We start from the raw sequence: 12,856 nt of genomic DNA on the forward strand, positions 1-12,856 counted from the left end.
AGCCTGCAAATTTTACCTAACTTGCATGACATTAAAATCAACTAATCAAAGAAGATCTTTTAACAACTAATTTTTTTATATATAAAAATGTCCTTTAGCGGCGTAACGCGGTGCGTGGACATGTTCACATAATGTTAACTTTAGAACATAATTAGGAACAAAAACTAAAACTCATAAACTCTTCGCGCTCTTCGCTTTGACGGGACGGGGTCGCTTAGGAGCGCCGACGACGACTATGGTGACGGCTGCACTACCGAGTGCTTGTAATAATGGCCCAATTGTCTTCAACCGGTTGAAGTAAATCCAATTTTATTTACATGACATCTGAATGAAATATGTACTTTATTTCAAATTTTACATATAATAATGTACTAATTCTAACCACAACAACCAACAGTGTCGCCCCCTCCGTGTAATTCAGCATACAGAATGGAGAGAATAACGAAAATAAGAAATCGAACCAGACAATTACCCAACACAAACCACGTTTCTTTCTTTAGATTTCAGACAACAACCCCGATGAAAACAAAGACATACATCGATTAGGGGTCCCCATCACAAGCATCATACATGATTCCACAATAGTCAAGCGACTGACTATCAATGAAGATCAAGCAACTGTCACATACATAAGGATTAAACAAACACATGCTTGCATATTCTAAAACAACCATCTTATGCACAAAGTGATATTTAGCAGTTTTAATATTTTTCTAAAAATAAGTTGAAGTAGAAGATAACAAAACATTAAATTGTAAATGAGTTTCGTATATATTCAATTTAAGTTAAAACACAACATGTTTGTGTGGAGGGCAGAGATGGGTGGAATCACAATGTGTGACGTGTTAATGACTAGAGGAATACCAGTCATAAAAATTCGCTACTTGAATTGTGATGCCAACACTTAGATGGCTAACCACCTATTTGTCTCGTGTGCTTTGGCAAAAATAGTTAGGTGGCAAGTTTGGACCGGTAGCGACATTACTAGTTAATCAGGTCCATGAATCTACCTTGTAAAAGACTAAAAATAAACAAGCAGTTTGCTACATGACAATGTGGAGAATATGGAGGTTTAGGAACAATAGGAGATTTAATAGTTGTTGACACTCATGGTACATGGGGCAAAATTCACTAATATCACATGGGACAAATGGAGGTACTTCAGACTTAAAGTCACTTGGATCGGAATCATGGACACAAGATGGGCTCAGATGGAAAGAACAAAGATTCATGTTAATGATGGTGTATTAAACTACTAGCTGTGCCTGATGCAATAGACACTAGTAGTCAGTAGACAGACACCACTAGACATGACATAAAGAATATTCTATTGTAAAAGAGAGAAAAAATAACAAGTTGAAGATGTTCAATGTTGTCACATGTAACATAAGTTGAAGATGTGATTTGATACTCAACAAGTGGAGTTGTGTGCAAATACTCAACATTATGCACATATGATCAAAGACATTTGATATTTTAATACTCCATAAAAATCCAAGTCTCACGGGATAGAATCAAAATTCAAAAGGAAACGGATCATGAAGATTTAAAAAATATTTCAATACTACAAGAGGATGTTATATACCAATAAAGGTTTGGGCAAGAAGACACTAAGACACTAGAATACATCAAAATAGGTGAATTCCTGCATAAATGCTTATTTTTTAGACATAAAGACATGAAAAGGAAATTGTATAACTCTAGTATTATGTTAGAGGCTTTACATTCTTATCTTAGGATATGTTTTGTTTGTCGTAATGAATAATGACTAGGATGGATACATTGGATCGATGGCGATCTGAATAAATATAATTATTCTAGTTTAAAATGTTAGACAATTCTCGGCAACCTTGTGACGGTCTCCTGAAAGCATCTACTTTGGATCCCATAGAGGTTTGATGTATATGGGAGGAGAAGGTTATGGTGTTTACTGTTAGGTATTAGTCAGAGTTGGTATGCAACGGAAACACAAACACACACGCACAAACGAAAGCAATAAATAAGAGACACAAGATTTTACGTGGTTCGGTCAAGGTGACCTACGCCCACGGGTTGCACCTAGTACATTTTATTAAGCACGATACAAAAGATTACAATACATGACAATGGTATATATAGAGAACAACTAGGTAAATGGCTTAGGGACCAAGAAAACTCCAAACGGGCCATCCTTCTTAATTCAACAGGTCACTCCTTTTATCTTCTAATTTTCAACCAATGAACCCGACCCAAAGGCTTCACTAATCCCAACAATCTCCCACTTGAAGGCCTTGCGATAAACTCTAGCCCGCCATTCAAGCACAAAGCAACCCAGTCATCAGTAATATCAGCAATCTTTATTAACAAGTCTTCTGTAACATCTTACTTTCGGTTATAATAATATATGAAATTTCGTTTATTTGATAGTGTGTCGTTTATCGGTTTAGATAATAAACTAATAGAAGGCGGGCTTGGACTTTAGAAGATGGAATGGGTCTTAGGTCAATGGGCTTAAAGAAGTATAAATACCCCTTAAACCCTAATCCTTTCCATTTTATCCATCTCTACACCATATCCTACACCACCAAAAACACACACAAACACTATCCTATAACCCGAGTCAAGATCCGAAGGCGAAATCCCGATATTATTGGTGCTAGAACGTTGTGACGAACCAAAACACCATCAAGACCAGCTCGTGTTCGTAAACCGACTCGTTCAAGGTACGTTTACAACGGAAACTTGTTTATTTAGGCCTGGATTCGTTAAGGTACTCTTAGATCTGTTTGAGAATGATAAAAACGAACCCAACAAAACGAACCTCACTGAAATCCATTACAGTTTGATAGGTTAATTTGTTGAATGTATAACCGGGTTTATATTGGAACAAATCGCACCTCTTAAACATGAATGTTTGGCCGATTTGATGGTTAGGGTTTGTAGGCGCTTGGATTGTGAGTTCAATGGTACAAATTTCATGTTGTTTCGTTAAGAATCGAGGGTTTAATTGCAGATCTGGTGCCTGTTGACTCTTCTTTTTCAAATTGATTTTGACTTTGACCCATGAGTCAAAGTCTGGATAAGACTGAGCCAATTCGTTAAAGTTAAAATAACGAATCGGGTGATTCGTCACGCGCCATTCGCTATGTTACGATGACTAACCAGAATAACGAATCAGATTAACGAATCACATGATGTTCAGATAACGAATTTAGATGACGAATCGGTTAACGAACCAGATCATAAAAGATAACGAATTAGTTAACTAATTAGGCAAAATTCGTTATAGAGAATGAGTTAGCGAATTAAATAATAATTTAAAATCATAATGAAAAATATGTTAAGACAGTTAATGAAAATAAAATTTTTCCAAGTTGACCTGACAGCTTAACCCCAGCCAGGGGCTCTGCCCCTTGGACCCCGCTAGGGGCTGCCGCCCCTAGAACCCTGCTGCCAGGGGTATTGCCCCAGGACCTCTGTTCGTTGAGGGTTATAATTAAACTAGAAATACTATATGAGTTGTGATAATAAATTGATACGTGTAATTATTATACAGTTAGACGTGCTCAACTAAAGAAAGGAATAACTATTAACGGCGAACGTAACCGAATTCAGGTGAGTTTCTAGCCCCCATTTCCTTGTTATGTTTCCGGGGCTGTGTGCATACTCGATGTGATAGTTAGTACACTTACCTTAAATGGTAAATGTATGCCATGTATGATTTATATGTTAATTACGTATATCTTGAATGTGAACGAAAGCTTGTTGGTATGTGAACGATCTTCGGATATTGCACGTATTGACAAGGGAGGTTTGTATATGAATGATAAATGTGTATGAAAGGTATATGTATGACATGTGAGTATGTATGAATGAGTAAAGAATGTATATGTATGTTACGAGTATGTAAAGACATAATGTACGAAGATGAAGAAGTAAGGGATCAGACCCTAATAATATCTGAGATAGAGAAGAAAAGGACCAGACGCTAATAATATCTGAGATAGAGAAGTGAAAAGGGATCAGACCCTACTAATATCTAAGATAGACAAGAAAGGTATCAGACCCTGATAATATCTGAGATAGACAACGGAAAGAGGGATCAGACCCCAATAATATCTGAGATAGAAAAGGGAAGGATCAGACCCTAATAATATATGAGATAGAAAGGGAAGTAATTATATAGTATGAAAGTAATAAAGTATGAACGAATGCATGAAGTTATGTAAGGAAAGTAAATTAGTGAAGTAATTATTATGTATCTTCGAATGCATGATTGAAGGTAAGTATATGTATTGTATGATATGTGATTAACTAGAACTCACTCAGCGTAGCTGACTTTTAGTATGCACGCATGTGAGTAGAATGAGACAACTGGCTTGAGCGGGGACACATGGAGGAAGAATAAGAGTGTTGGTGCATAATGCCAGTAGTTCAGTATCTCGTGTTTTATTAGTGTTTGTAATCGTTTAAACTGTTTATTTTGTGTTGAACGTGTTATTGTATGTTCGCTCTTGTCCTAAGCGAACTTGAAGTCAGCGAAGTTATGACAACTTCGCATAGTATGTTAGGCGAAGTTGTCGAGTTATATAAACCCTTAACTTCGGCTGTTTTTGTAAGTTTTCGAGGAACGATTGGTTTAGTGATTCTCTGAATCACGTGTTTGTTCTTTGGCTATTACTCCTTGCAATATATCAAGTATTATCATATATCCTCGTGTGTTTACATATATTCAAAGTATTAATCTACTCGACACTAGTATCATATACGTGGGGATTCCGCACCCTCGTATTACGAGATTCTCCTGTGTAGATCCAGCTGGGAACCTACAATTGGTATCAAAGCATTTTGCTCGTGATTGTGTGGTTCGGGATTATCACACGGGTGTTAAGATCGTTCCGTTAGACTATTCGCGGAATGAGTTTACGTTGAAAAACCTAGTTTTTGTCAGTTATTCCTCATCACTCATCAAATACACCTTCAAATCAACCCCTCGTCCCTCGAAATCGACCTAACTAAACCTGCAAAACCCCACTGTTCTTCTGGCGAAGTTGCCGTCACCCATATTAGGGTTTTAGCGAACATATAGGGTTTCAGCGAAGTTGTGACTAGCAAAGTTATATAGTCAGAGAAGTTATATGTTCAGCGAAGTTTTTTAAGTAGCGAAGCTAAGAGTCTGTGAAGTTGTCTTAGGCGAAGTTACAAGTGAAGTTGTAATAACTTCGCTGCTTACTGCACACAGAATCTTCTTTTAAGTTCTAAGCCTCGTTTCGTTCAAGTATGGCTTCAATAAACATCACTGAACTGGTAAAGATGGAGGTTGAAGCTGGTTCAGCAACTAAAGCTCCAAAACTGCTTAAAGGTACTGATTTCGTTGCATGAAAACATAGATTTGAACATTATGTGAAGTATCAAGACGCAAAGATGTGGGTCTGCATTCAAGACGAGTACATTCCACCTACATCCATGTTTGAAGGTCGTGAACAGATTAAGAAGTATAGTAGGATGGAAGATGATGAAAGGAAAATGTATGAGGCAGAAAGTAAAGAGCATGCAGCTATAACAATGGCACTTCCACAAGAGATTCTTCATACTTTCAAAAAATACAAAACTGCTAGAGAGCTGTGGGAAGCACTAGAGAATAGATATGAAGGAAATGTTGGGATACGAACCTCCAAAACAAAGCTGATGAAAACCCAATTCTCAGTATTCAAGTATCTGAAAAATGAGACACTTGATGACATCATCACACAATATTATCATCTGATGACCGAGCTAAATAACTACTCCATTGAATACAAGGAAGAAGAGATAGTGGAAAAGCTTCTTGATGCTCTTCCACCAAAATGGGAGATGTACACTGTTCTGATGAGAAAAGATAAGGACTTTGATAAGATTGATTTGGAGATGGTGGTAAATAAGTTACGGAATTTTGAACTTAACATGGCTCGAAAGGAGACACCTACTGATCAGGTTCAGGATCTGGGAATGTATGGTGCTAAAGTCACTCTAAACTCAAGTTCAAAAACTGAATCCACTGCCTATTACTCAAAGGGGGAACCAAACTCCACTCCAGATGGTCATGTGATTCTCAATATGGACGGTGACGCTTGTTTTGTAGCAGGAGGTAGTAGTTCCTCTAAACCTCAAGCCACGGCCGGTAATTTCTCAACCAGTGCTTCTAGTAAGAACTACTCACAGATGCCTATGAGTGTGAAATCAGCTGAACAACAGTTTGCTCTTTATGCCTCCTTCATTGCATCTTATGAGAATTACATCAAAGGAAAAATAGTCGAACCTACAACTTTGGATGAAGACTATGATCAGATCAACGTTGATGATCTGGAAGAAATGGATCTGCAGTGGCAGATGGCGATGATAGTAAGAAGGGTAAAGAGATTTATGAAGAAGACTGGTAGAAAGTTCGTGGGAGAAAGACCGGGATTTGATAAATCAAAAGTTCGTTGTTATAACTATCAACAAAATGGTCACTTTTCTAAGGAGTGTACAAATGAGAGGGTCGAACGAAGCCAAAACAGGCCTGCTCAATAGAATGGGGGTGGAAGTGAAAACAAGGCTATGGTATCTCAACAAAACAGAGGATACAACTGGAATATACAAGTTGAGGAGGTGTTCGAACAGACAAATCTGGTGAATATCGAAACTGGAGGAAGTGACAAAGAGATGGGGGAAGATCAAGCATACATGGTAGAAGTGAACGATCAACTCTCAGAGGTTTGTTCTGAATCTCATTATGAACGTTGTGAAAAACTGTCTGATCAATTGAAAGCATTAACTGATCAATTTGTTAGTTTGGACACTCAATTTAAAAATCTAAAAGAAGAACATCACTATTCTAAAACTAAAGAAAACAGCTACTCGGTAAAAATAAAAGCCAGTGAAAAAGACATCAGAAGTCTTAAAGCCACCCTAGCTGAAAAAATACAAGTGATTGATCTTAGTTATGAAGTGTTAGAAGAAAAGACCAAACTAATTGCTGAAAAAGATAAACAGATAGCTGATTACTAGGTAAAAGTGGTGGAACTGAACAGAAAAATTGAACAATTTAGAAATTCTTCTGCGATTTTAGATCACATCATAAGTGTTCAACGTTCCCCGGTTAACAAAGGGGGAATTGGATTCTCAGAAGTTCCACCACCATACAACAATAACTATACATATAATCCTAGTAATCAGCAATCTGCGAATGTGGAAATTAGTCAGACAGTTCCAATAAAAGTTTTTGCTAAAGAAACTGAAGTCAATGAGAGTGAAACGAGTAAGACAAGTTCTAATGTCACAAGTTCTGTCTCGTCAAATTCGGACAAGTCGTCAAAATCGGGTGAGATAAAAGAAAAGGTTGTGTTACTAAAACGTGGGGAGGACTATAAGTTTGATGAAAAGAAATCTTCCCTAAATCCGTTTGTCCCACCATATGTGAGACAAACTGATAGTAAGGCAACCTTGACATCTGCAACAACTTTTGAGACGAAAGTTCGAAACAACCAGAATAATTTGAACATAAGTTGTTTTAGATGCAACAGGATAGGACACCTTGTCACTGATTGTCCTCTGAAACAGAGAAAATCTAGAAATATGAGGTCTACTAAAACTTAGAATAAAACGAATACTAATTATGATACTGGTAATAATGCTAACTCACCAAATTTCAATCATTGGACTAATCCAAGATTTCAAAGAAATCAGTCTCATTTTTTCCCAGTGAATTACCAAACCAATAATTATAACTCCATTAATGTTAGAAATTCATGAAGGTTAGGCTGGCCTCATATATAGTCATCTAGAAATTTTCCTTTCAGATCTTACAAATATTCTCCTCAAACTAACTTTGGGCAACCAAGGTACTGGATGCCAGATAACAGGTTTAATCAACCCAACACCAGAAGGTCTTGGGTCCCCAGATTTTAATCTATTTCTTTAATTGTGCAGGAACAGTCGAACAGAGCTGTAACCAATATGTGGGTTGTTGACAGTGGCTGTTCTCGGCATATGACTGGTAACAAGAAATTGTTACATGACTGGAAGTATGTTTAAGGAGGAAGAGTTAGTTTCGCATGAGAAAGCGGAGGAAGAATTAGTGGTATTGGGACTGTGACAAATGGCAGAATAAAGTTGGAAAAAGTGAATTTTTTGGAAGAGTTGAAGCATAACTTGTTGAGTGTCTCTCAAATTTGTGACAAAGAATACACCGTTCATTTTACTAAAGATGAGGCACTCGTACTTTATCCTGGTTTCAAGATACCAGAGGCCTGGGTTGTGATGAAAGCTCTAAGAGAAAAGAACACGTATGTAATGGATATGAGATCAACCGAGATAACAACAGAAGAGTCATGTCTTCTGTCAAAAGCAACAGAATCCGAGTCAGAATTGCGGCACCGAAGAATGGGTCATATTCATCTTCACAAGATGAATTACATTGTCAAGAACGGGCTGGTACTAGGGGTTCCTTTGAAGAACTTCAATTTTGAAGACCAATGTGTATCCTGCAAGAAAGGAAAACAGCACAATAAACCTCATCACTCCAAGAAGGTTAACTCAATTGTCAGCACCTTGGATCTGCTTCACATGGATCTCTTTGGTCCTGTGAATGTAAAGAGTCTAGGAGGAACGTCATACTGTTTGGTGGTAACCGATGATTACTCACGATACTCTTGGGTCTATTTTATGAAGGCAAAAGATGAGACAGTTCAGTTGGTAATTAACTTGATTACCAAGGTGGAAAATATTGTTGGAAGGAAGGTTTAGTACATAAGGAGTGATAATGGTACAGAGTTCAAGAACTATCAGATGGAAATGTTTTGTTTACAGAAAGGGATAGAGCATCAGTACAGCGCCCCATATACTCCGAAAAAATGGAGTAGCTGAAAGGAAGAATAGAACTCTAATCGAAGGCGCCAAAACTATGCTGGCAGATGCTAAGCTTCCCGTGGTTTTCTGGGCTGAGGCTGTTGCTACAGCCTGTTATATCCTTAATCATGTTTTAACTATTAAAAGATTAAATAAAACCTGTTATGAACTTATGCATGGTAGAAAGCCAAACTTGAAGGGTCTTGAACCTTTCGGGTCCCCATGTTCGATATTAAAGACTAACTCTAAATTTGGTGAGAAAGCCGACGAAGGTATCTTAGTTGGCTATGTTGTTGGGAAACCCAATAGAAGAGTCTTTAATCTATCAAACAGCAAGGTTGAGGTGGTCTGTAACACTGACATAACTAGTTACAAATCACCAAGGCCTAGCATGGGACCAGCAGAGGCTTTCGACTATGATAAGCTTTTCAAATCTTTTAATGTACCTTACTTGGATTTTGTAGACATTGATGAGAAAATGGCCTCACAGATGCTGTATGACGAAGAGGAGGACCTAGTAAAACGTCCGCAATATAATGAATATCAACCGACCTCGTCAAATGCAGTTGAAACTCCAGCTGTCTCGAATGAAGATGAATTCTACAATCCATTTCACACTCAACCTCAGCCTCAGCCTCACTCTGATTAACTCTCTTCAAATCTTGAGAATGATATGGAAGTCGGTCCGGTACAGACCACCAAGATTCACAAGAATCATCCTTTGGAGAATGTGACCGGTAATCCTTCTGATGGTGTACGTACTAGAAGAAGTTTGGATGAACACACATGTGTGTATGCAAGCATTAAAGACACGGGTATTATAAATGAGTGCTTGTACGCCTGCTTCATTAGTCAGATTGAACCAAAGAATTATCAAATGGCATTGAAGGATAGCTCGTGGGTTGAAGCCATGCAGGAAGAATTGGCACAGTTTGAGAAGATGGAAGTATGGCAGTTAGTTGAAAAACCGCAAGAAGTGAACGCTATCGGTACAAAGTGGGTTTTAAAATGTAAGAGAGATGAGAAGGGGATAATCATTCACAACAAGGCAAGATTAGTAGTTAAAGGGTTTAATCAGCAGGAAGGAATTGATTACAATGAAGTGTTTGCTCCTATGGCCAGACTGGAGGCAATTCGACTGTTTCTGGCATTCGCTGCACACAAAGAGATGAAAGTGTTCCAGTTGGATGTGAAGAGTGCGTTTCTTAACGGAAAAGTCGATGAAGTGGTATACGTAGAACAACCTCCTGGTTTTCCTAACCCAGATTTTCCTGATCATGCGTACAAACTAAGCAAAGCGTTATATGTGATACATCAGGCTCCTCGTGCCTGGTATGCAACTTTGTCAGATTACTTGCTAGAGGTTTGAGAGAGGGAAGATCGATAGTACCTTGTTTGTCAAACGAAAAGGGGGTGATTTTCTACTTGTTCAGGATTATGTGGACGATATCATCTTAGCTGCCTCCAGAGTTACTATGTGTCAGGAGTTTGAAGCAGTCATGAAGAAAAGGTTTGAGATGAGCGCCATGGGCGAATTAACTTTCTTTTTGGGATTGCAGGTAGATCAGAAGAAAGATGACATGTTTATTCACCAAACGAAGTATGTCCTTGATGTGCTTAAATGTTTCAAGATGGATGATAGTACCCCATTCGACACTCCAATCTGCGTCAACCACAAACTGGGTGCTGATCTTGACAGTGATGAAGATGTGGATCCTACTCAATATCGAGCAATCATAGGTTCTTTAATGTATCTACCTACATCTAGACCTGACATTATGTTTGCAGTTTGTCTTTGTGCTTGTTTTCAGGCAAACCCAAAGGAATCACACATGAAGGGAGTGAAATGAATCTTGCGGTATCTTAAAGTAAAGCCTAAGTTGGGACTATGGTACTCGAAAGGGGAAGAACTGGATTTGGTAGCATACACCGATTCTGACTATGGAGGCTGCAATCAAAACAGGAAGTCAACAACCGGTGGATGTCAGTTTCTCGGAGGAAGATTGGTGTCGTGGCAGTGCAAGAAGCAGACCTCTGTAGCCATTTCCACCTGCGTAGCAGAATACATGGCAGCATCGAACTGCTGCTCCCAGGTTTTATGGATACAACAACAAATGCGCGATTATGGTTTGAATTTCACTCAAACTCCTATTTGCATTGATAACACTGCTGCTATCTCAGTAACTAACAATCCCGTTAAACACAGTAAAACTAAACATATTGACATTCGTCATCATTTTATACGGGATTGTTCTGAGAAGAAATTAATTTTGCTTGAAAAGGTTGATTCACTGGATAATTTTGCCGATCTTTTTACTAAAGCGTTTGACCGATCCCGTTTTCAAAATCTTGTTGAGCTTAATGGGATGATCAATCCCGAGTAACCATGTTTTTTTTCTCTTTATCATAAAAAAAACATAACTATCGCTTAAAATTATGTCGGTAGCTCAAGTTTGAAGGACATATCCCAAAAATATGTTTGGTCCTTACATCTACGTGTAGATTATAAGGATAGCCATTAACCAGATGACTGAAAGCGACCGGGGCAGTTTATGATGGGTTTTTATTCTTTCGCTTAAAGTTAGTCGTTCATACTTAGTCAGAGGGACACATACTCGTATGTGGTCAGTCCGGCTGATCCACTGGATCTTCAGGATAGCCGTTTACCTAAAGACTTTGACTTGATCGGGGCGTCTGAATTTAAATTTTTTTAGGGAAATGATATAATTTTTCAGTCTATAACTTCGCAAGAAGTTTCAACACGGTGTTAAAATGAAAATTGATCCAACCTTGGAAAGTGATAGATAAACTGTTTTTGTGTTCTTAACTGGTGAAGTAATTAGGCCTAAAAGACTCTAGAACAGTCATTGTATGTTATGGTAGCTTTCTATGGTGCGTAAAAGTTGAGGTGATACAAACTAAATCTTCTCGATTTACTGTGGAGAGTCATTCTGAGTTGTGCATGTATCCACATACATCTTTCCGAATGATAGGCAGAAAAGTGATTACCCAGTCATACACGAGCCCGTGAGTGTTCTGATTCCCGCGAAGATAGTGTTAAGTATCTGCAGTGATCCAGATTCGGGACTTGCAGTTGTCTTAGATTTGCAGTTGTATTATTGTCTTTGATTAAAAAAAAAGACTCTCTAGTTATTATCGTTAAGCCTTATGAAGCTAATCTGATTACAAATATCAAGAAAGAGGCAAGAAAGAATATTTCAAAGTATACGAAAGATCGGGAAGACGACTCAGATGATCGATGTGTGATCATTGATTAATCAGACACTACGGGTCGAAGTCAACTCGGGGTGACTTGGGTAAAGCCAAATACGCTTTGAGAATAGATAGGAGGCATCACTATCTCTCATGTGATGTCCATCTAAATTCTGAGCTTAATTGAACCTAATCCGTATCACAGAAGCGTTGAAAACCATACTAAGTTTTATACCTGCCTACAACCTGTTTCTCTATGTCATAATACCGCTGAACATGGATCTTTGTGACGGCCTCTTAATCAGTATGATTTTGTTCGGAACTTTTCAAAAACATGCAGGCTTTCGTCAAGACTGAAATTTGACCCCGTTTATTTAATTATCTTTATCACGTGTTTTATCTTATGGTCAGATTCCACAAACTCCTGGTTACTGGTTTTTGATAAATTATTCTTAACTTGTGTCATCATAACAATGGGCGATGTTGTTTTTAAAGCGTAGTGAATTTGGTTTGGGCGAAGTTTTCAAAAGAGCGAAGTTGACCATGCGTTGACTGAGGCGAAGTTGTCAATTGGGCGAAGTTAAATTAACTTCGCCTCTGGGGTTTCTCAAAACTATATAATGCGAAGCGGCAGTCAAACCTGGTCATACTAAATTTCTCTAACCACAAACCTTCGGCGAACTTACCAGCTTGAATCAAACCTATTTTTCCTTATCTGTTTTTTAATCGACATCAAGGTTCGTCTGATCGTTGTGACTCGTAATTCTATGTTTGCTAATCTGCTCCACCATATCCT

At 38.2% G+C, this 12,856-nt stretch overlaps 1 long non-coding RNA gene across 1 annotated transcript; it reads left to right on the forward strand.

Moving 5' to 3' along the window:
• Nucleotides 1-11,515: 11,515 nt before the first annotated feature.
• On the forward strand, nucleotides 11,516-11,966 carry LOC143635527 (uncharacterized). Its single transcript, XR_013154070.1, has 2 exons — nucleotides 11,516-11,880; nucleotides 11,919-11,966. It is a non-coding gene; the product is annotated as an uncharacterized LOC143635527 (long non-coding RNA).
• Nucleotides 11,967-12,856: the final 890 nt, after the last annotated feature.

Source organism: Bidens hawaiensis, unplaced genomic scaffold (genome assembly GCF_021521415.1).
Source record: "Bidens hawaiensis isolate Kalapana, Puna unplaced genomic scaffold, B.hawaiensis_p1.1 tig00007551_1, whole genome shotgun sequence".
Taxonomy (NCBI): Eukaryota; Viridiplantae; Streptophyta; class Magnoliopsida; order Asterales; family Asteraceae; genus Bidens; species Bidens hawaiensis.